This window comes from Suricata suricatta, chromosome 1 (assembly GCF_006229205.1).
Source record: "Suricata suricatta isolate VVHF042 chromosome 1, meerkat_22Aug2017_6uvM2_HiC, whole genome shotgun sequence".
NCBI lineage: Eukaryota > Metazoa > Chordata > Mammalia > Carnivora > Herpestidae > Suricata > Suricata suricatta.
In genome coordinates this window covers 114,952,420-114,975,709 of record NC_043700.1, presented here as the reverse complement: position 1 = coordinate 114,975,709, position 23,290 = coordinate 114,952,420, and the positions used below count along the sequence as shown (strand labels likewise).

Sequence of the window (23,290 nt, the reverse complement as noted above, 5' to 3'; positions counted from 1 at the left end):
AGAGAGAGAGGGAGAGGGTGCACGTGTGAGCTGGGGAGAATCAGAGAGAAGGGGAAACTAAATCCCAAGCAGGCTTCACACAGGGCCTGGAGCCTGACATGGGGCTTGATCTCACAAAAGCGAGATCATGAACTGAGCCAAAATGGTGACCTGAGCCAACATCAAGAGTCAGATGCTTAACCTACTGAGCCATCCAGGTGCCCCCTAAACTTCATTTTTTAATTGAATAGTTGTTTGGTCTTATGGAATCATAAAATGATTTGGGGAGGGGAAGTTTAGAAAAATATAGGAAATATAAAGCCAAATTTACAGCCCTTTACAGTAGGCATTTGACTTTTTGACTCACCTTACTCCAACTTCATCTTATTTTTTATATATATTTTCTTTATTCCAGTTTCCTCAGATGTTTACATTTCATTCTGTTTACCCTGGTATCTTTGTAAGGCACCTCAAATTATTTTATATTGAGGTGTGACATAAGAATAACTATCCTAATTACAAATTTATTATCCTACAATTTTCACTCTAAGTTACATTGACATCCTTGTCTTATTTTTCTTCTCTACCAACTCTTCTCTGTAGTTATAGTTATTAACTGAGTAGCCTTGTAAAGCAAAGATGCTTAAAATAATTTTTAAGGAAATGTAGTTGCCCTCACCCAACCTTCTTGTTCACCTCCCTGTCTCCACTATAGTATCTTACGTATAATGGGTGCATGCTACATTTACTGAGTGGATATTATGTACATATTTATGTCTTAATGTCACATATCTTTTCATGTTTGCTTTTAAATTCAAACCTGGAATGGGCTTTCATCATCTTTTGACTTGTCCAGTGCATAAAACTCAGGTCAAGTGCCATCCTCACCAGGAAGCCTTCTTGGACCCTTTGGCCCCCACAGGGGGACTGTCTCTCCTAAATACTGTGGAGTTCACTACTTGTCTTACTCAGTGACACTCCTCGAAGGAGAGCACCAGCGTTAGAATCTAGAAGTCATGGGTCCAGTCTATGTGGGCTACTTCCCAGCTGTGTGGCTTTAGGAACATTAGTTTGGCTAGGCTGTTCTCTCATCTGTAAAATGGGGAGAAAGGGGTATTGTTTTGTTGCAATAGATACTGTATGTGGATGATTAGCACATTCCCTGGAGGTACAGTCACATCATCTTTTTTCACAAATTCAATTCAGTAACCTTCTCTTGTGGAACCAGCAGAAAATTATTACAGGGCTACGAGTGAAGTCTTATTCCTGTAACTCTGGAGGATTCTTTCCGCCTGGGGCTCCTACAGTTGACACAGCTACTGGGATTGCGTCTATTTGATGATTAATGGTGAATGTAGCTGTGATTAAATGTTGTCTTGGTTTCACGTCTGGATGTCATGACTCGTCAGGGGCACTGGAGGAGGAAGGTAAGAAATGTCTCCTGTTACCCAGGGAAGGCGGTACAATACAGTTGCAAACTCTCCTCGGGGTCCCTTTGTTGTTGTTATTGTTGTTGTTGTTTAATTTCTGCTCTTTTATTCTGTAGCATACCTTTTCTTTTTCTGCATTTCTTTCCCTAAGAATACATTATGGATGCCAGAATTAGTTTATATCCAAGGGAATGCTGTGCATATTTTTTTCCCTTTGGAAGTCTTTAAAATAAACCTGAACTCTTTTGAGCTCTGTGCAGCGGCATATTTTCAAGGTTCTGAAATGCAAAACGCATGAGAATCAAATAAACACATCCTTGAGTCTCTGAATCCTGAAAAAGTGATTAGTTAAGCCTATTCTCTTATTAGAGACTATACAAAGTTATCACATGAGATGCGTTTTCCTTACACAAAATGCTTGGGGATATGGATACAGTCGACTATAAAATTGATCTGTAGATTTTCAGAAAATCTTCTTACAAATATACATTCAATGAAAGAAGAGTGCTTTGAACAACAAAAAAGCTGGCACATCACATCAGTGCAGTATGCTCTTTTTATACTTCTTATGGGAGAACTATTCTGGTTCTCCACATGGCGACTGAGGAGACTTTTGAGATCAAGTCTGATCATCTTGCTTTCTGACTAAAGTCCAACGGGCTCCTCGTTGCCTACAGTATTAAATCTAGCAGGAAAGGTTTTCCCCATTCTGCCTTCAGATAACCTCCCCTTCCACAGCTTCTGCCCTCTCCATGGGCTTCCGGGAGCTCTAGTTGCAACAGGGTTCTTACTGTCACTGCCTACAGATGGCGCCCTTTCAGAGGTGGGCCTTTGCTCACGCTCTCTCCTCCTGCTCATCATCTATAACCTGCTTGCATGTGTAATCCTATTCATAACTAATGGAAAGGCTAGGATCGAACCTTTGTGTTTATGCCCCAATGGCTTTTCCACTTGGAAACTTCCCTGCATTCCTCAGAACAATTATTCTTGCCTCTCGGGTCCTCTAGCAATTTATAGATAACATTTGCAAAGCACTTGTGATGCTGGCTAATAATTTTTCCATTTTCAAATCTCTGATTAGCTTATGGGCAACTCGCAGTGAGGATATTGCCTCTTACAGCTGTATGACCCACCCCATCCAACACGATGTCTGTTACATAGAAGATACCCAATGCTAATGCCAATATTCGGTGTTAGCTAAATAGACACATTTGTCTTCACTTGTATTTTTTCAGGAAGACCATACATTTTGCTTCTCTCAGATTCAATTTCATGTTGTTAATCTTAAATTCATGCAATGAGTAGTCCTGCAAATTATCCTTCTATACCTATTTATAATGAATATTTGTAACTTTGAATTCATTGCTAAAATACACACAAATTCACATTGAAATTTACAACTATACATAGTAAAAAATACACTGAAGACTTTTTTCTCTGTGTAGACCTGTTATTCAAAGGCATGAGTCAGTTCCGAGATGCCTTGGGTGCCTGTGAGCTTTTTGGCTGTTATCAGCGCAGCCACAGTTCAGATTCACTGTTGGTCACTTAACTCATCTTTTTGGTTAGTGAGGGACCAACACTACCTCCAGAACTCTGTAACCATGGTGATAAGATGCCCTATTTTAACGTTCCAACAGAAAAGAAGAGATGCTCTAGCACTTCTGTGCCTATGGTTCCCACTGGAATTTTTTGGAGCCATTCAAGCAGTGAAGCAATTGAATCAGACCCCGAACAGATCATTACTTTTTCCTTTATACAGGTACCTTTTCAATTAGGGGTGGTGACTGATGGCATGTCAGCCAGTCCATGACCAGTCAAATGTGAGGTCCAGGGTGAGCCTGGGAGGCTTGTCATTCTTATAATACGCCAACTGGAGAAAATCTCTAAGCCAAGGCCTTTACTTCTAAATAAAATTGGAGTACTTACCAAAATAATGACTGAGTGCTTTTGTATCTGTTATGAAATAAATCTATCACGGAAGACGGATGTGCTTCTTGTAGAAAATCAAAGTGTTCATTTAGACTAAGTTTTCTAATCAGGATCAGTCTTGGACGTAGTTGAAATGGGACAAAGTGTACTTTTGAGATTTGAGGGGGCACTGAGAAGCTACAATGTCCAATATCTTCCCCTTTTTTTAGTCTGAAAATGTAATTAGCCAGAGTTTTTCCCTTTAAATGTTTCCAAGCCATTGTAATATAAACACCTTTGGGAAAGTCATCACAACAGAGGAAAGGCTGAAATCTAGTGGCTTGTGAAATAAAACTGGTGTGTAGCCCTATTTGTTTGACTCAAGAGTGTTTTCTGGTTCTTTTTAAGCCAATGTTTAATCATAAGAAGAGATCACATAAAAACCTACACTACTCTATTCCCTTTAAATAACACGGGATATGGCAAAACTACATTCCCACAAGGCAGAAGCTACACAGCCACTGTCCTATTTAAATGGGCCAAGTTCTCTCTGATTTGTCACAGCGTCCATCCCCCTGCATGCATTCAGCAATGCTTCTTCAGGTTTTCCTTGCTCATTTACTTACACTCTTGGCTCCTGAAGGGAACAAAACAAAACAAAACAAAACAAAAAACAAAAACAGAGTTAGTTGTAGTAATTGTAACAATTTGTAGGCTGATGATAAGGCGTCCGCTCAGGTGTGCCTTCATCTCTAAGATACCCATAAGAACATTAAGACTTTTCCATGCCTGTTCTCTTCTGTTGTTCCTGCCTGCTATGAACTGAATGTTGTCTCCCACGCTCCTCAAGTTTATGTGTTGAGAACTCTAACCTCCAATGCGATGGTGCTTGGAGATGGGTCATTTGGGAAGTGATTAGGTTTAGGTGAGGCCACAAGGCTCTCATGATGGAATTACTGTCCTTAGAAGAAATGAACAGAGGGCTCCGTGGTTTCTCTGCCAGGTCAGGACACAGCAAGAAGACGCCTGTTGTCTAGAAGCCAGGGAAAATGTCCTCACCAAGAGCTGTACCATGCTGGCATCCTGATTTCAGGCTTCCAGCCTCCAGAACTGTGAGGAATTAGTGTTTATCATTTAAGCCATCTGGCCTATGGTATTCTTTTACAGCAGCCTAACTGATTGACACGCCACCTGCCTTCTCCCCTGGGGATATTATCAGAAAATAAACACACCAAAGACAACCAACACAACATGTATTTCTAATGTATTTTTCTCAAGCATTTATTCAAAAACTCTTATCATTTATAATGTAACCTGAATACATGCATACATATGTACATACCACACACATACATCAATGTGCCAGAGACATCCCACTATTACTTGAGGCTGGCTTGAACCGAATGTTTAAGTTTTCTCAAGGTGCTGAGTGTCATTTCCATTGGTGACACACTGGGGTGACACCCTCCATTGGGGACACATTGTGGTTGTACATGAACAGTGCAGCAAGGTTGAGTTGAGGCATAGGACTTATTCTGTACATTTGGTTGATATGGAAAAAAGGTGAATAATCTATTCCCAAACTTCATTCTCTACAGAAGGGGCACGGTTCCATTAAGAATTTTACCTGACTCTGTTGTATAACACGCTTTGTCTTAATGAAGAGATTAATGAGGAGACCAAGAAGAGTAGAAGCACTGGGCATAATCAGCAGATGCTTCAAGACTAAGAAGGGAAAGGTGGGAGGTTGCTTTCTTTCTTCCTTGGAAGGTTTTAGAGTCTTATGTGTTTATCAGAGGCCTCTAATTCCTTCTCTGTGCAAATCTCTCACATGTTCAATGATTTCTGAAATGCAGGGTTTATTTGATAATTTGTAATCAAGCTTAAAATGCAGATATTTGTGCAAAGGTTTTTATGCAAACATCCTCAGAGCCATCAACACTTCGAATTACCCTATTCAAAATAAGCTACACCTAGATGCATAGAGTTATTTTTTTTAAGTAGGCTTCACTCCCAATACGGGGCTTGAACTTATGACCCTGAGATCAAGATCTGAGCTGAGATCAAGAGTCAGATGCTCAACCAGCTGAGCTACCCAGGTGCCCCTGCCAGTATCTCTTTAAGAGAATCTGCAGTGGGAGACACAGTGAACTGATAGCTCAGATGTCACCTGAGATTCACCCGAGAGAGAAAGAGAGAGAGAGCACATCTCACGTGGAGCTTGATCCCATGAACTGTGAGATCATGACCTGGGCCTAAATCAAGAGTCTGACATTTAACCGGCTGAGCTACCCCAGCAGTGGGTGGCTAAAACCTTCTAAGAATTGTTTCTCTCTGAGGCTCTTCCTGCCCTGATCCCTTGTTTTTTCTCTTTCTGCAGCTGTCAGACCTCTATCATGGGCAGAAGGCTCTCTCTCTTGCTTGTTTCCCTTCAGGCATTTCCTCCAACATATCTCTTGCATTTCTCATCTTGTTTTGGCATCCGCTTCTCAGAGGATCCACAATGACGCACTGTAAATGACTGATTATTATTGGCAAAGTCAAGAGGAATTATAGAGAAACATCACCAGAAGACCTATGTGGGTGTCTTAAAAAGAGCACAAAATTACAACAAATGAGAAACTTTCATGCTTTCCTATCAGTCAGCAGGAATATTATGTCTCCAGATCATGTGAGGATCCAAATAAATTTTAAAACAAGATTCTGGTTACTGTGGGCACCTGGGTGGCTCAATTCATTAAGCATCTGACTCTTGATTTCAGCTCAGGTCATGATCTCATGACTTGTGGGTTTGAGCCCCATCATGGGCTCTGTGTTGACAGTATGGAGCCTGCTTGGGGTTCTCTCTCTCTCTCTACTCCTCTGGCTCTCTCTCTCTCTCAAAATAAATAAACTTAAAACTATAAAAGATTCTGGGTCTGGCTCTTTGGGAGTTTAGTGGAGATCAAATCTAGTCGATGCCAGGCATTAACTCATGAAATAATAACAGTAGATAATGCAATACACAGAAAAGGTTTTATTGATGAATTGCAATTGTTATGTTTAATAAATGCTTTGAGTTCAGAGACAGGAGGGAGAGATCCCTCGGAATTTTAAAACTTTGGGGAGACATTTTAGGATAGACTTTCTTTCTGAGTGCTGGATCTCACAACTGGCTAAGAGCTGGTTACTTCCCTATGAGGAAGTGATAAGAGAGCACTTACATGCATATTGGGCCACGCAGTCACCAAGCAACACCTTAGAGCTGTGTTTCTCCAATGGGGTCTCAAGACCTCTGAGAAATCATAAGAATCTATAACAATCCTCATTCATTCATTTTGCGATTAATCTAAAACATTATTGTTTGCATACTTGGGACCCCTTGGGTCACCTTCTAAATGAGGGCTCTCAATTTCTTTGCTTCTACTTGTGTTCATAATTATGCTGGCCCCCAATAGTACCACTTCAATCATCACAGGCTGAAAAAAACCAGAAATAGACATACTATGTAAATGAAACATTCTTGTCAAGTGAAGGCCAAGCAGCCTCATCTGGGCACTGCAGAAATAATCATTTTGCGGAACAGAGAATAGTGGTGACAAATGACAACACTGAGCCATCACCTAGCACAGGAAAAAATATATATTACAAACTCAAAGCCCTCATGTACCAATAGATGAAGTGTGGCAACTTAGATTTAGTAAAACAATATTAATTTTCACATTAATGTGGTAAATTTGAATGCAGTGCTTTTTAGCGCTTAAAATATAAGTTTGATTTGGCCTTAAAATAAAAAGTATATGAGGAATCTATATATACTTTATACACATAAGGAATCTATACTTTTTTTTTTTAATGTTTATTTGAGACAGAGAAAAAGAGAGAGAACCTCAAGCAGGCTCTGCACTTAGCTCCGACCCCAATGTGGGGCTTGAACTCATGACCTGAACCAGAGATCAAGAGTCTGATGCTTAACTGACAAGGTCACTCAGCACCCCTATACTTAATTTTATGTATAATGTGATTCACATGTGAGGATGCCCAACCTTTCTCCTGTCCACTCCCAAAAGGGAAAACTATTTGCTCCTGCTCCCTACCCTTCCCTTCACTCCAGAGGAGGGTCTGCTTCTGAGGAGATACTTGGAAAAGAACACCAAGATGGGGGCAGCCCTGCTGGCTTGGGGGATACCAGCAGTCACGTGGGTGTAAGAACAGACCAAGTTTGGTTTTAGCATCTACTTAACCTTGAGCTGGGTGCTTCCGTGGGGTGTACCAACTCAGCCGTGGGAGGAGTCTGCAACAGGAACTCTGAGGCGAAGAGAAAAGGGAAAGATGCTTAGTAGGAAAAGTGCACATAATGAAGAATAGAGGAAGAGAAAAGTTGGTAAGTTTTGGAAGATTATGTTAAGAAAGAACATGTAGAGTAATTTGAAGAGGCTAGAAAATTTGGAAGCATGTCAGAGAAATTTTTCTAGGGGTTATAACTAAGATTCTTTCAGTGTTTTTACTGGAGTCACAGGTAAAGACTGGATTCCCGTCAGTACTATTTGTGCTGAAGGACACACGGGAGTCCTCGGGGTGGATCTCTCCGTAGTCCGGTAGAGAGCTGCCGGTATCCAGGCTTCTCCAATTATGGACCAGTTGGTTAAACTCCAGGAAATCTCTCAAGGACAGACATTCCATTCCAAGGGAGGTATTGACAAAGGAAATGTTCGTTCACATTAAAAGGCACCCAGCTCTCCTCCAAAGTCTCAGTTGCTATTATTTTCTGGAGTAGAGGAATTAGCATTTGATTTCTATTCTGCCTTGCCTTGGGGGCGGGGTGGAGCTTACCGGAGGGAAAAAGGAGATATATCAGTCTGCTCACGCTTCATAAATTCTTTAGGGCCACGATTCTCCCACTGCATTAGCTAAATGGAATTTCATGGTAGTGCTGATCTGCAAGAGGAAACCTATGCCAAAGAAGACACCCAGCCGCCAGGTAAAATGCAATTAGCTGGGCGTTTAAAATATAATTAATGTCTATCGGACATCCCAGATAGGTCTTGCAGCTGGTCCATTCCTCTCCATCCCCACCGCTTTCGTCTCCTCTCCATTGTTAGAATAATTTTTAACTGGAATCCTGCCTCCAGGAGGCGTGTTTTCCTCCATTTGTTTATATCCAGTCACTGAGCATTATCTGTCTATTCCGCGCTGTCATTGGCGGCTTACTCTTTAGACTCTGCTTGAGGCCCCGCGGTCTCTGCCTCTGCCCGGGTTACAGTCTAGTGGGGACAGAGACGTTAAATGAGTAATCATTCAAATACTGAGTGTGTTGGGCTTCTGGGATCTCATTACCGTGGAAAGGAGTGTCTGGGAGTGCAAGGAAAGGCTTCCAGAGGAGCCCAGAGGGTCTTAATCTAAGGCCGGAAGATTGAGGAGGAATTCACCAAGCACAGTGCAGGCTGAGGGGCGTCTGGGCAAGAATGCCCCAAGTACAACATGGGGAGAGGCTGAATGGTGCCCAGGAATAAGGAAAGGACTAGCATTTAGGGGCCAGGTAGTTTAGGTTAGTTTACCTAGGTTAGTTAGTAAGCCTTCAGGTAAGTTAGGCAAGTTAGGCCTTCAGGCTCAGATCTAGAAGGGCCCTGTAAAAAGAGTGAAAGGTTGTTTTCTTTATTCTAAGGGCTCTCCGAAGGCACTTGGGGTTTTATAACCCAGAAGGGTAAGATTGGCTGCAGAGTGGACAATTCATTGCATACCATAGCTCATCTTTTTAGAGTGCAAAGTGATTATGTCACTCCTGTTTTATTAAAAGTTTTAGTGACTTATTTTATTTCATTTTTTGTTAAAAAAATGTTTAAATGTTTATGTATTTTTGAAAGAGAGAGAGAGAGAAGGAGCCAAAGCGTCAGTGGGGGAGGAGCAGACAGAGAGGGAGACACAGAATCTGAAGCTGGCTGCAGGCTCTGAACTGTCAGCACAGAGCCTGACATGGGGCTCGAACTCCGGAACTGCAAGATCATGACCTGAGCTGAAGTTGGACACTCAACCAACTGAGCTGCCCAGATGCCCCTTCAGTGACTTCTTAGTACCATCAGAATGACATCTAAATTTTTAATAAGGTTTGCCAGGCTTCCTGCTACTTTTCCATGCTCATCTTTGATTCCCTGCCCCCAAAGGGCAATAGAATATGTCATCCTAGAATATGCGTCTTTGGCATGAAGATAATTTTGAACTAAAGACAGTCAGGGCCCATTAACTGCCTGAACAGATTTAGATGATTTTGATTGTTAAGTGGGATGAAGTCAGAGGACAAGTCAAAGGTTCAGAACTCAAAGGAAACTGAGATGGAAAGTTTGCCTTATGCATCTGAATTTTAAAGGAAATGCAGCATGATTACCTTATAATTTACTTGTAATAATATCGGTTCGAACTTGAGAGAGGCATAGGAGGCATAGAATTTGTAAGATGTTGTAACCAAAACTGGGCATCATTGTTTAAGATTTTTAAAATCTAATTTTTTTTAAAGATCTGTTCTTGTTACACATTTTCTTTTTTTTATGCTTTTTTTTTTTTTAATTTTGAGAGACAAGAGAGAGACAGCACGAGCAGGGGAGGATCAGAGAGAGAGGGAAACACAGAATCTGAAGCAGGCTCCAGACTCGAGCTGTCAGCACAGAGCCTGACCCTGGGCTTGAACTCACGAACCGTGAGATCATGACCTGAGCTGAAGCCGGACGCTTAACCGACGGAGCCACCCAGGCTCCCCAAAATCTAATTTTAAGGACACTATACAGGTTATATTTAGGTTGATGTTTTTGTAGATCTTAAAACACTTTTAATGGCTTTTAAGGGTTAATAAAATACATGACTTATCATGATCTCTTACCTTGTACTGCCATCCTGTGGCCATTTCATTTTCTAATTTAAAAATCCATTTGCACAATCTTATTTTCTATTCTCATTCCAGATTATGTTTTCAGATTTTATCAGTTCTCAATGAACATAATATGCTACAATATCAGTAGTACAATATTCAGTAGCATTTTGCATTTTGCAATAGCTAGATGTCCCATCATGCGGTAGTACATACTTATCATGGAATTTTAATTCTGAGTGAGCTTCCACGCGATATTTTCCAAAGAGCTTTCCTCAAATATCTTTTCTTTTCATCTTTCCTTCCTGACCTGGCTTTTCAATGGATGCCTAGGCGGTCGCAATTTCTTGTGGTCTCAAAGACTGACTCCCTGGGGTGTCTCTCTATATTTGAAATACTCAGATACTTTCTATTAGAACCCGGGTTTGGATTTCCTTTCCGGGAGCTCACCTCTTCTGATTTCATAGACTTCTAAGTCCCAGGGCTCTCACAGGTGAGATGACAGGCCTAAGCAGGATCAGGCATGGCGCCCACCACGGAACGCGCTCATGTTCTTCTGGCTTGCCACCATCGAATTCTGCTTCTCTGTGAAGTGGGGTGTGCGGAGGCTGAAGGGTGCAAAGGGCATCTGCTGTCCCAGGGGTTCTTCGTTTAGAGGCAGATTTGGCCTATCCAACGGGGAGACTGACGGCACGCACATTTCACGAGAGCAAATTCTGTTCATGCTGTCTACCCAAGACCATTAAGACCTAGAGTCTAGCCTGTATGGAGCTTTCATTTACATGTCATGTCTTGTTTTAAACACTTTACATGCATTATCTCATGCTTTAAGCAATCCTGTGAGTAGAGGCCATTAACATTCTTTAAAAAAAGTTTTTTAACATGCATTTATTTTTGAGAGACAGAGTGTGAGTGGGGAAGGGGTGGAGAGATTGGGAGACACAGAATCTGAAGGAGGCTCTGGGTTCCAAGCTGTCAGCTCAGAGCCCGATGTGGAGCTCATGGATTGCGAGATCATGACCTGAGCTGAAGTCGGACGCTTAGCCAACTGAGCCACCCAGGTGCCCAATTGTCATTCTTATTTTACCAGTTAAAAACCCCAAGTCTTAGAGGGGTGATGTTCTTGTTGAAAGCAAAGGAACTGGGAACTGGTGGGTTTGTTGAGTGAACCAGGGAGTGAATATAGGATGCCCGGTGTGTGGGCTTCAGTGCATGCCTCCTTCAACATTGTTTCCTTATAGTCCAAGTCTTTTGAATAGTCCAGATCTTGAATTTGCTTTTCATATTTCTATACCTCACTCATTGTAACTTTCTTGTTCATTTAGAGAGACAGCCTTGGATCATGGGATTTTCTTCATTCATCATGGGCCAGGTACCACTAGTAATGTCGTAGTGTTTTGGGGCTCCTGGGTGGCTCAGTCTTCTAAGCGTCTGACTCTTGGTTTTGGCTCAGGTCATCATCTCACAGGTTCTTGACTTTGAACCCTGCATCAGGCTCCATGCTGACGGCCAGAGCTTGCCTGAGATTCTTTCTCCCCCTCTCTCTCTGTCCCTCCCCTGCTCGCTCTCTCTCTCTCTCCCAAAGTAATTACATTTCTAAAAAACTCATAGTGTTTTTTTTTTACTGAAAATCTATGTCTGCCATCTACCAGTCCGTGGGCTGACAATCAACTTGGAAGCAAGAAGTGGGGGAGATTCCCATACTCCATTCTTTTATCACAACAACAAGAGATCTTTCTAAGACAAATCTTGGTCAAAATGTCAAGGTGAGGGGCGTCTGGGTAGTGTAGTTGGTTAAGCATCCAACTTCGACTCAGGTCATGGTCTTGTGGTTTGCAAGTTCGAGCCTGCATCGGGCTCTGGGCTGACAGCTCGGAGCCTGGGGCCTGTTTTGGCTTCTGTGTCTCCCTTTCTCTGCCCCTCCCCTGCTCATGCTCATGCTCATGCTGTCTCTCAAAAATAAAATAAAAAGTAAATGTTAAAAAAATGTCCAGGTGAAAGAAACAAACTGCAGAATTCATGCTAACGTACATTTCTTTTCTATTTTTTGTTTGGTGGGAGATGCGACTCTTCATCCCTTGCCAGTGGCAGTTATGATGGCTCAAACCCAGATACAGTGAAAGTCTGGCCGAGCATGTCACCCCCATTCAGCTGACATGCACTGTCCTTCGGGATTGGATGGGCTTTAATGTGTTCAGGTCGTATTTGGTCAGTCTTCTTGGGTTACGCTTCAATCCCTCTGTCTCACACATGCCCACGTGGCCTAATATACTGCTCTTGGATTTTCCACATGACCTTTGACATTCTTTCAGAATAATGGTTTCCTTCTTGATAAAACGTTAGCTACACGCTGTATTCAGACTCTTGTTATGCTGCTTACCTCCTCTCTCTTCAGCTTCATTTCCATCAAACATTTCTTTTTTCTTATTCGTGGAACAGGTTACCTCTGGTGCTTCTATGTCCTAAAGGACAAAGCAGTCCTGTGTTTTACATCTGTGATGTGTGGTTCTAAATTTTTATAATAATAATTATGATCGTGATAATAGACATGTACGGCATGCTTACTATGTGTGAGCGACTGTTCTAAGTGCTTTGCATACCCATTTCCTTAAAGTCTCACCACCCTGTAAGTTTTGTGCTATTGCTCCCAGTAGTAATGCATGCTCCATGAGGGACAGGGAGGTAGGAGGGAGCAGGCGTGGAGCAGTGGATCGATCTGCCCAATGTCATACAGTTTGAGTCAGGATCCAGCAGAATCAATATATACATAATAAACGTTACTTGCATTGGAAATCAAACTTTTGAAAGAAAAACAAAGAAACACCATCTCAATCCCTTGTATTGTGTTCTGCACCTGGCTTTGCTAATTTATGTGTGAATGGAATCATTCTTTTTATTTTTAAATTTTTTTAAATGTTTATTTATTTCAGAGAAAATGGGAGAGGGACAGTGTGAACAGGGAAGGAGCAGAGAGAGAGGAAGACAGAATCCAAAGCAGGCTCCAGGCTCTGAGCTGTCAGCACAGAGCCCAACATGGGGCTTGAACTCATGGACTGTGAGATCATGACCTGAGCTGATGTCGGATGCTTAACCGACTGAGCCACCCAGGTGCCCCGGAATCATTCTTCTGTATCAGATTCTCTCCTGGCCACCAGCCACCTGGGGGGCAGTAGAAGAGGTGCTGGTAGCACAATAGTGGTACAGAACTCACGGTCCGTATCTACTTCTCATCTGTCATAACTTCCGCAGCCAGTCCACTTTAGCTCTTTTCCTGAAGCATGCAAAGAGCATGTTGCCCCCAGCTTCTGAGGCTGAGCCAAAGCCACCTGAGGGTTACAGTCCCAGTGTGGCCTCTCTTGGGTCAGACGCACACCCTTGTCCCCCTGTTGCATCTGATTCTAAGGATGTAGCTCTGTCTCATTTATTATCCTGCTCTTGACTTAAAGAATTTTTTTAAAATTTTATTTATTTTTGAGAGACAGAGAGAGACAGATTGTCAAGAGGGGAGGGGCAGAGAGAGAGGGACATACAGAATCGGACACAAGCTCCAGCTCTGAGCTAGCTGTCAGCACAGAACCCGACGTGTTGCTCGAACCCATGAACTGTGAGACCATGACCTGAGCCAAAGTCAGACGCTTAACCGACTGAGCCACCCAGGTGCCCCATCCTGCTCCTGATTTTTAAGTTTATATCTGGTCTCTCTGACACCTGACTTTCAGTCTTCTCTTCAGGACCATGTCTTGGCCTTGCTCTAAAGTTTGGGGAAGGGTAGTACTGTGCTTAAGAGTCAGAGCTCAGAAATCAAGTTGCTGGGATTTATTTCTTGGCTCTGCCAGTTACAACTGGGTGACCTTGGGCAAGTCGGGTGATTTCCAGAGCCTCAGTTTTCCTATCTGTAAAATGCGGAATTATTAAATGGGAATTGTGAGAGTGCCATTTGGTAATCCATGTGGAGTACTTGGGGTGCCGGACAGATTGTAAGCCTTCGACTCAGTCATTCATTTATTCAGAAGTATTCATTGAGAGCCTTTCATGTGTGAGGTGCTGCTCTACTTCTGCAAAGACAGCAGTGAACCAGACATAAGTCTTCACTTTCTAGGGGCTTAAATCCTATCATGAGCCTGTGTAATAGCAGAAAACAAGTTAAAATTAGGAAATATACACATCATTCAATAATGACAAATGATAAATAAAAAATAAAGCAAGAAAAAAGAGAAGATGTTGGGGGGCTGGTTTGTGATCTTAATTAGGGGAATTAAGGAGCCTCATTAGGAAGGTATTTGAGTAAAGACCAAATGAGGCAGAAGAACCAGCCAGCCAGGCAATTTTCTCACAACCAAGTGTTTCAGGCTGAAGAAATAATCAGTGCAAAGGCCCTGAGGCAGTAGATCTGATGGGTTAGTGAGAAAAATAAGGAGACCAGTGTTGCTGGAGTAACAGAATTAAAAAAAAAATGTTTACTTACTTTGAGAGAGAGAGGGAGAGAGAGAGATTGAGAGAGAGAAAGAGGGCACATGAGCATGTGCTGCACAAATTAGGGAGGGGTAGAGAGGGAGAGAGGAAATCCTGCTGTGGGGCCTGGACTCAGGAGCTGTGAGATCATGACCTGTGTCAGATCAAGAGTCAGATGCTTGGGGCTCCTGGGTGGCTCAGTCGGTTAAACCGCCGACTTCAGCTCAGGTCATGATCTCATGGTTCGTGGGTTCCAGCCCCGCATCAGGCTCTGTGCTGACAGCTAGCTCAGAGCCTGGAGCCTGCTTCTGATTCTGTGTCTCCCTCTCTCTCTGACCCTCCCCTGCTCACACTCTGTGCCTCTCTCAAAAATAAATAAATGTTTAAAAAATATTTACAAAAAAAAGAGTCAGATGCTTAACTGACTGAGATACCAGGTTCCCCTAGAATAACAGAATTTGCCAAGAGATCACATATAGGGTGAAAAGAGAGAAGCATCAAGAAAAATGCCAAGTTCTTTGCCTAAGCAACAGTCAGGGTGTAATGTTCATTTCCTGAGATGGGAACAATGGAGGGAGGTGCAGGTGTGGGGCTTGAGGTAGGTCCACGGAGACAGGCTGATTGATGTGGGCAAGGTCAGGACCTCAGTTTTGGACAGTTGCCTTTGAGATGCCGATTAAACACCCACGGTGAGAAGTTGAGGAGGCCTTTATTTTATTTTAATTTTTAAGTGTTTATTTATTTTTGAGAGAAAGAGAGAGAGAGAGAGAGTAAGTGGGGGAGGCACAGAGAGAGGAGAAAGGAGGATCCCAAGAGAGCTCTGTGCTAACAGCACAGCCTGATGTGGATCTTGAACTCACAGACTGCGAGATCATGACCTGAGCCCAAGTCAGACACTCAACCGACTGAGCCACCCAGGTGCCCCCGATGAAGCTTTGGATATGAAAACCTGGAGTTCAGGAGCAAGGTCCAGGCTGAGATGGAAGTCAGCAGTAGCTGATTTTGAAAACCATGAGACTAAAGGAGATGGTCAGAGAAGTGAGTTTAGTTAGAAAAGAGAAGGGACAAATGCTTAGATGTCAGGGAGAGAAGTAAGCATTCCTAAAATGGTAGCTGCTGGCGTTATTACTGTAATTTCCCCCAGATTTCCTTATTTGAGGTCCACCCCCAGTCCGGCCTCCTGGGTCTCCAGTAAGGAACCGTTTGGAAAAATCCTCTTGTGTCTTTCAGTTTCTCTCCAGGACAGCACCGCTGTTGTAAACACTGCTTCTGGCTGTGGTCGGCCCCATGTTTCCTGACAACGCCTCCCATTTCAGCTAAAGTCAAGGTACCTAGCTGCTTTTCGTGCCTGGTTGTCTACTGGGGAGGGTCCCTGGCCTCCCCCGGCCTGTGCTGGCACCATCGCCCCTGCTCGCCCTCCATCCTCGGGGAAGCGAGCAGTCCATCCCCTCCCAGGGCTCAGGTATCTGGTCTCTGTCTGACAGCTTCCTGTCTCTGCACAAGGCACGAGTCCCAGGGAGCTCACACCGCATCCCTCTTACACTAGTGAGACTCTTCCTCTCCCTCACATTTACATTCCTGTTGATTTTCCCTAAAGATTTGGACTCTCTGCTTTGAAATCTCTATCTGTTTCTATTTTTTTTAAAGTTTTATTTAATGTTTTTATTTATTTTTGAGAGAGAGACAGACAGACAGCACAAGCAGGGGAGGGTCAGAGAGAGAGGGAGACACAGAATCTGAAGACAGGCTCCAGGCTCTGAGCTAGCTGTTAGCACAAAGCCTGACTCGGGGCTCAAACTCAGAAACCGAGAGATCATGACCTGAGCTGAAGCCAGATGTTCAACCGACTGAACCACCCAGGCACCCCTATATGTTTCTATTTTTAACTTAAACATTTTTAAAAATGTTTTATGCTTATTTATTTTGAGAGAGAGAGAGAACAAGCGAGCCAGGAAGGGGCAGAAAGAGAAGCGGGGAGACAGAGAATCCCAAGCAGGCTCTGCACTGTCAGCACAGAGCCCCACACAGGGGCTGGTATGATGAAATCGAGTTCATGTAAGTTATTTCCTGGCTTTTTTACACTGTGAACAGGCATGTTGTAGTCTATAACATATCTTGAGTGTGCTTGACAGACTGCTGGCTATTTATCAATGGTAGCTATGTCAAGGTTGAAAATGGGAAGCAAGAATATTCATCTCACCTGTTTTCTCCTAAAGCCATTGCCATGATGATGGGACTCAACTGTCAGTCTTTCAGTCTCTCCTGATAAATACATTTGAAAAAATAAACTCTGAAAGAAAAAGAGAAGTTTTTACAGACTGCTGATTTGTTCCCACTGAATCTGTTCTTCCTGCTTATGAGCTTATGGCTGCCGTTGGAAGATTCTTTCGCCCTCCTTGGCACCTCGTTTGGGCCATGTGTGGTGGGGTACTTGCAAACTGATTGCCAGTATTTCCTTCCCGGTATCCACATGTGGCTTCGCTTCTCTCCTTTCAAAAATAGAATATATCTCTTCCTTTGGAATATGAGCTGGCATCATCACTTGTTTGTCTGTTAGATTGCAGCGGGTATGATATTGTGCCAATTCTGAGCCGAGCTCAGTAAGATGTTTGTGCCATCGCTCTCTCCTGGAATTGTGCCGCTGTGTGTGAACAGGCCTGGGCTAGTCTGCTGGAGGATGAGAGCTACGTGTTTAGCGCCTCATAGCCAGGCTTTGCTGTGTGCTCACTGTTTGACCTCAAGCAAGGTGCCTCAGGCTCCACATGTCTAAAATGAGGATAATAATGTCCCCAAACAGCGTTATTGTAAGAAGTAAGTGAGGTAAACATAATGAAAAGCATTTAGGAGAGCACCTGGGTGGCTCAGTGGGTGAACCATCTGACTTTTCGATTTCGGCTCCGGTCATGATCCCAGGGCTGTGGATCCAGCTCTGCGTTGTGATCTCTCTCTCTCTCTCTCTCTCTCAAAATGAATAAATAAACTTTAAAAAATATGTAAGCCACTTAGAAGGGAGTCTGGCACATAATAAACTCTCTGAGGGTCAATTATTACCATTATAATACAAAAGACAGCACATACTGGGCATATATGGAGAAAAACAAATTTATTTGCCTAGAACATAGAATGTGTGCTTAGTTGGGAAGAAAAGGCTGGGAAGGTAGGAAGGAGCAAGATTGTAAGTAGCCTTGAATGCCTGCCTCAGATATATGGATTTTTATTCTATAGATATTAGGAGACCATTGTAAGTTTTGAGCATTTTAGAAACATGACCAATGTATTCAAATATTTAGATAAGTTCTCACATTAAATAGCCCCCCCATAATTTTATCATTCTAACTAAAGGCTTATTGGAGATATTTTGGATGACAAAGAATCCTAAAGTGGTCATTTATTTTGGGAGGGACATAGTTGGATATTTATTTTGGGATGGAGGTAGTTGGATGGGTTTGCTTATATTCACATGGTTGGATTGCTGTTGGTTTTTGCAACAAAAGCAAAAGAGTCTAGTACAGTTTATGTTTGAGAATCGGGCACCTTCTACCTAGCCATTTAAGCAGTGTTGAAGACCTACCTCATTGGTCATTGCCAGGGCTGTGATAAATAGTCAATATGTTTGTATACATCTTCAACAGATATTTATTTTACCTGGATTTTATAATAAAATAAGCAAATGGAAGACATGATCCTCACTGTTCTGAAGTTTATAGTCCGTTGAGAATTAAAGACAAATAAATAGCACCTCTATGGTAGAGCATGATAAATGCTACACAGTAAGTGCATCCATTGGATATTTGGATTTAGAGAGACGTGAAAGCTGAGATCTGGTGATGGATGATTTAGAATTTGCCAGAGAAGAGGAGGCTGTGGGTTTCAGACAGAGGGAACGGAATGTATAGAGATCTGGAAGTAAGAAAAAAACATGGAGAATGTTTTATACATATGTATATACGAGGGGGGCAATATCATTTGCTTATACTAATATTTTCACTTCTTCCTCCTGAACTTATATTATGGACCGTGTCACAAAACCAGGTGGGCTGCTTAAAGCCTGCAGGCTGTGGGTTGCTTACCAATGTATTCGATTCTTACTTAACTATCCTTTGATAGGGGAAACACATCTAAGAAATAAGTCACTAAGAACCTAAAGAGGTAGTGTCGGGGCATAGGACAACCTGCCCCAAAATGTGCCACAAAGTGATTATTTTGAATTAAAGTTACGTAAGAAACAGCCAGGGTAAGAGCACTCTGACCCCTCCCTGCTTTGGCTCCCAAAAGCAGGAAATAAATCTCCCATGGGAAACGTGCCCTGGGAGGTAGAGAGACATCTATTTTGTCAGAGACAGGGACTGTAAGGCCAAAGAAGCCTATCTAAACAAAGCCTGTTACTGTTCCAGCCTCCAGCCCAAATTTTGTTTAGAACTCCTTATGAAGCTTTTGAATGTAAATTTTCTTTGTTCTGTCAATTCCTTACAAATTAAAAAAAAATTTTTTTAATGTTTATTTATTTTGAAGGGGTGGAGGGGGAGAGAGAGAGGGGGACACCGAAACCAAAATGGCTCCAGGCTCTGAGCTGTTGGCACAGACTTCGGCACAGGGCTTGAACTCATGAACCACGAGATCATGAGCACAGCTGAAGTTGGACACTTAACCCACTGAGCCACCCAGGTGCCCCAATTCCTCACAGATTTATGTTTCTTTGTCTGAAAGTATAAAAATGCTTACCTTGGTTATTTCTTTATTATTATTATTTGGCTTTCATATGCATGTAATTAAACTTTGGTTTTTTGTTTTGTTTTGTTTTGTTCTTTTTCCTGTTAGTCTGTCTCATGTCAGTTCATGATGATACATGCCAAGGGTTGGATATGGAAGGAAAAGAGGTCAAGCAAAAGTCTTATGAGTTATGCCAACCAATTCATGGGTAGAGGATTTTCTCTATTATTTATATATACTTAAGCTTCCAGACACAGTGAATTTCAAATATAGGGGGCTCTAGGGCATTGGTTTTATAATATTGGACTAACCAACTGTTCTCTAAAGCTTTATTTTGATGGTTCTGCCTGGCATATAATAAGTACTCAATAAATATTAGCTGCTATTATCATATTATCATTATTAAGAACAATACAGGATTCAGGGTAACTTAATGAAATCACGTAAAGGCTGCAGATGGAAAACACTGCAAATATAGTTGGCTTTTGATTCTTTTTTCTCTCTCCCATAGTTATCTTATTATTCATGGTCATTTCTACACAAAGAGGATACAGAAAGGTGTGACTCAATTCCAGTGAAAGATTAGTGTTGGGAGTTGTGTAATTCTGATCTCCTGAACAAGCCTCAAGTCCAATACCACCCCCAGAGCAGTGAGTGTTGGTGAATTACACACCAGGATACTTTCCAACAAAGCCGCTCACAGGGGACTATTCAAGTTAGAGGACCAAAACTGTTGTCTGCATTACTAGATTGAGGTCAGATTGGCTCAATATTAAAGCAAGGTTGCTACTCTGATTTGAGTATATATAAGAAATGGATTAAAGGAAGAATTAATGCAAAATGAAAAGCTAGTTACACATAAAGTTGGGAAGAAAAAAACACCCAGGTCCTGGAGCTATTGGGAAGACTTAAAGACAGAAATAAAACAAGCCCCCCTCTGCTACTCTCCTGTCCCTAACGTCACCAATACAAGACCCTCCCTGTCTCCCCCCAAAAAACACCCTTCAGATTTTCCAGATTATGAAAAAGAAAAAAATTTATGTTTTATTATATAATTTGGCCGATGAAATGGAAGGAAAAGTTTGTAATATGTCATGTATGTTGTATTTATCATAGTTTTTTTTCAGAGAAATTTGCACCATGTTTATAAAGCACAAAATTTAAATGGGATTAACATATTTATTTGGGGCTCTTCTAAATATAGTTACTAAACCAAAAATACAGGAGGTACTGGGGATATATCTGTGAACGACGGACACGCTGACTTAGTGTTTAAAGGAGGAGATGATCATGAGTCAAATAACCATGCAAGGAAATGTCAAAATATAACAGTGGTAAGTGCCACAGATGAAAATGTATGCTCCTCTGAGATCAGATAGTGGGACATTTGACCCTGTTTGGGACTGAGAATGGTGAGTTCTGAAGGGTAAGTAAGAATTAAGTAGGTAAGGAGGGTGCGCTGTGGGGCTGGGGAAGAGTGACCCAGAGAAGAAAACGGGCAAAGCCATTCTGTTGGGGGAGCTGATCTTTTCAAGGCACTGGGAGCGAGATCACGGGATGGCTCAGGGTATGGGAGTGAGCAGGGAGCATGGAGCAACGGGAGGCTGCACAGGCAGGTAGAGGCAGTAATAAAAGCCCTAATTTTATTCTATTATGATTATTAAATATTTATTTTGGAGAGAGGAGAGAGTGAGAGGAGTAGGGGCAGGGAGAAAAGGGAACAGAGCCCCAATGCGGGGCTCAAACTCATGAATCATGAAATCATGTTCTGAGCTGAAACCGAGTCAGATGGTTAACTGATCAAGTCAACAGGCATCCCATTTTATTATTATTTAAAGAAAACGTTTTTTAGTCTTTCTTTTTAAGTAATTTCCATATCCAACATGGGGCTGGAACTCACAACCCTGAGATCAAGAGTTGCATGCTCCACAAACCAAGTCAGTCAGGTGTCCCTCAGAGCCCCAGTTTTAAGATGGTTACTTGGAAAAAAAACTTTGTGGCTGCATTTTGTCCAGTAAAATTTAAGCAGAAGTACTGACAGTAACTTCCAGGAAGTGTCTTTAAAATGAAAGGATGTGTTCCTTCCCCCACTCATCCTTCCTGTTGGTAGGAATTTGGAGAGAGCAGCCATTTTAAAACATGAAGTGACGTTGGGTTAGAAATCCCCTGCAGGACAGATAGAAGGAACCCAAGTCCCTACCAGGGTCGAGTCATACTGGACTTGGCCTGACTACCTAAACTTCATGGAGAGAGAAACAAAAATACGCTTCCCTTGGGGTGTCTGGGTGGCTCAGTGGGTTAAACATCCGACTTTGGCTCAGGCAGTGGTCTTATGGTTCATGAGTTCGAGCCCAGCATTGGGCTCTGTGCTGACAGCTCAGAGCCTGGAAACTGCTCCAGATTCTGTGTCTGGCTGTCAGCACGGAGCCTGATGCAGGCTTAAACTCAGGAACCGTGAAATCATGACCTGAGCCAAAACCAAGAGTCAGACACTTAACCTACTGAGCCACTCATGTGCCCCCAGAGTTCTTCAACTTCAGGGTACCGGCTGCTGCTTATTTCTTTGTGTGTGCCTCCAGAGGGGAGGAGACTTCCGCCAACAGGACATTTTGTTTGTTTGTCATTGGCTTCATTTATCCCTGCTGTGAAGCCATCGATGTATCTTACCAGGGTAGAAGCCTGAGAAAACATTTAGTCAAAGTGTGAAAACTAAACTATTGTATGATGAACTTCAAAAACTATACTACAAAATCAAAGTACATCTTTTTGTTAAGTAAGTTTTAGTTAAGGAAAGCCTCCTTTCCTGAGGAGAAAGTGGGATATTTTGGAGGAGTGGATGTCAGTCAAAGAGAAGACAATCCAGGAGAAGGAGAAAAAGTTCCGTATGCCTTTCTCTTAATCTGTGCAGATCCTGGTGAACTATTGGCTGTACTTGAAGGGCAGAAAGCCCTGGATAAAACACATTCTACATAGCATTATTTCATGTTTCCTAGGCTACACCAACTTGAGGCAGTGCTTTTCAAATTTTCTGTAAGCCATGGAATACTTTGTTCAGTAAAGGCTTTCTTGGAAGCTGTATGTACATAAAGTTGGCAGGCCTGCACTTTTCTCGTTGCAGAGACATCAGGGGTATAAAGGCCTGCCTGAATCCGTTCCAGACCTCCCTCCAGCTGTGGCTCCTGGAGGGGTTTTTGCAGGACACCTTAGGGCTCCAAGGAACAATATAAAAAACAATTTGGGCACGTGCCTAGGTAGTTCAGTTTGTTAAGTGTCTGACTCTTGATTTTGGCTCAGGTCATCGTCTCTTGTCCGTGAGGTTGAACCCCTAGTAGGGCTTTGTGCTGACAGTACAGAGCCTGCTTGGGATTCTCTATCTCCCTCTCTCTCTGTCCCTCCCCACTTGTGTGCCTGAGCGACCCTCCTCTCTCTCTCAAAATAAATAAACATTAAAAAAAAAAATCTGAGGAAAAAAAAAACCCAAAAACAACCCAAACAACTTGGGGGCTCTTACAGGGTGATAGTTACAAAATAGCATTTTCTGGCTATCCTGAAAAAGTACACCCTGACTTTCCTTGGAAAAAGTGCGTCCCCTCTCTGATTCTTCCCACTTTTTTCTGGTCATTTCTGAATGGGATCAGCTAAAATGTAACCTCTTCGAAAGGCCTTTCTGAATTGCCCTGTCTGGAGTAACATTCCTCAATTCCTCTATCATCATCATGTTTCACATATTTATTTGTAGGAGTTTTCATTCTCAGATAGTTTCTTGTTTATTTATTCTAGCATGTTCATCTCTTTCCTCTTTGTACAATAAACTCTATGAGAGTCTCTTTGTTTGCTCCTCTACCCCCAGTAGATACCTTGCATGGTATTTAGCATAGTAAATACTCTCAGTATTTCTTTTGCAAATGTATCAGTTTCCTGGGATTGCCTTTAAAAATTACAGTAAGCCGATGGCTTAAAACAATGCAGT

The 23,290-nt window shown here is 42.4% G+C and overlaps 1 pseudogene; it reads right to left on the bottom strand.

Moving 5' to 3' along the window:
- Positions 1-10,675: 10,675 nt before the first annotated feature.
- LOC115301546 overlaps positions 10,676-23,290 on the bottom strand; it is a 90,022-nt pseudogene continuing 77,407 nt past the window's right edge.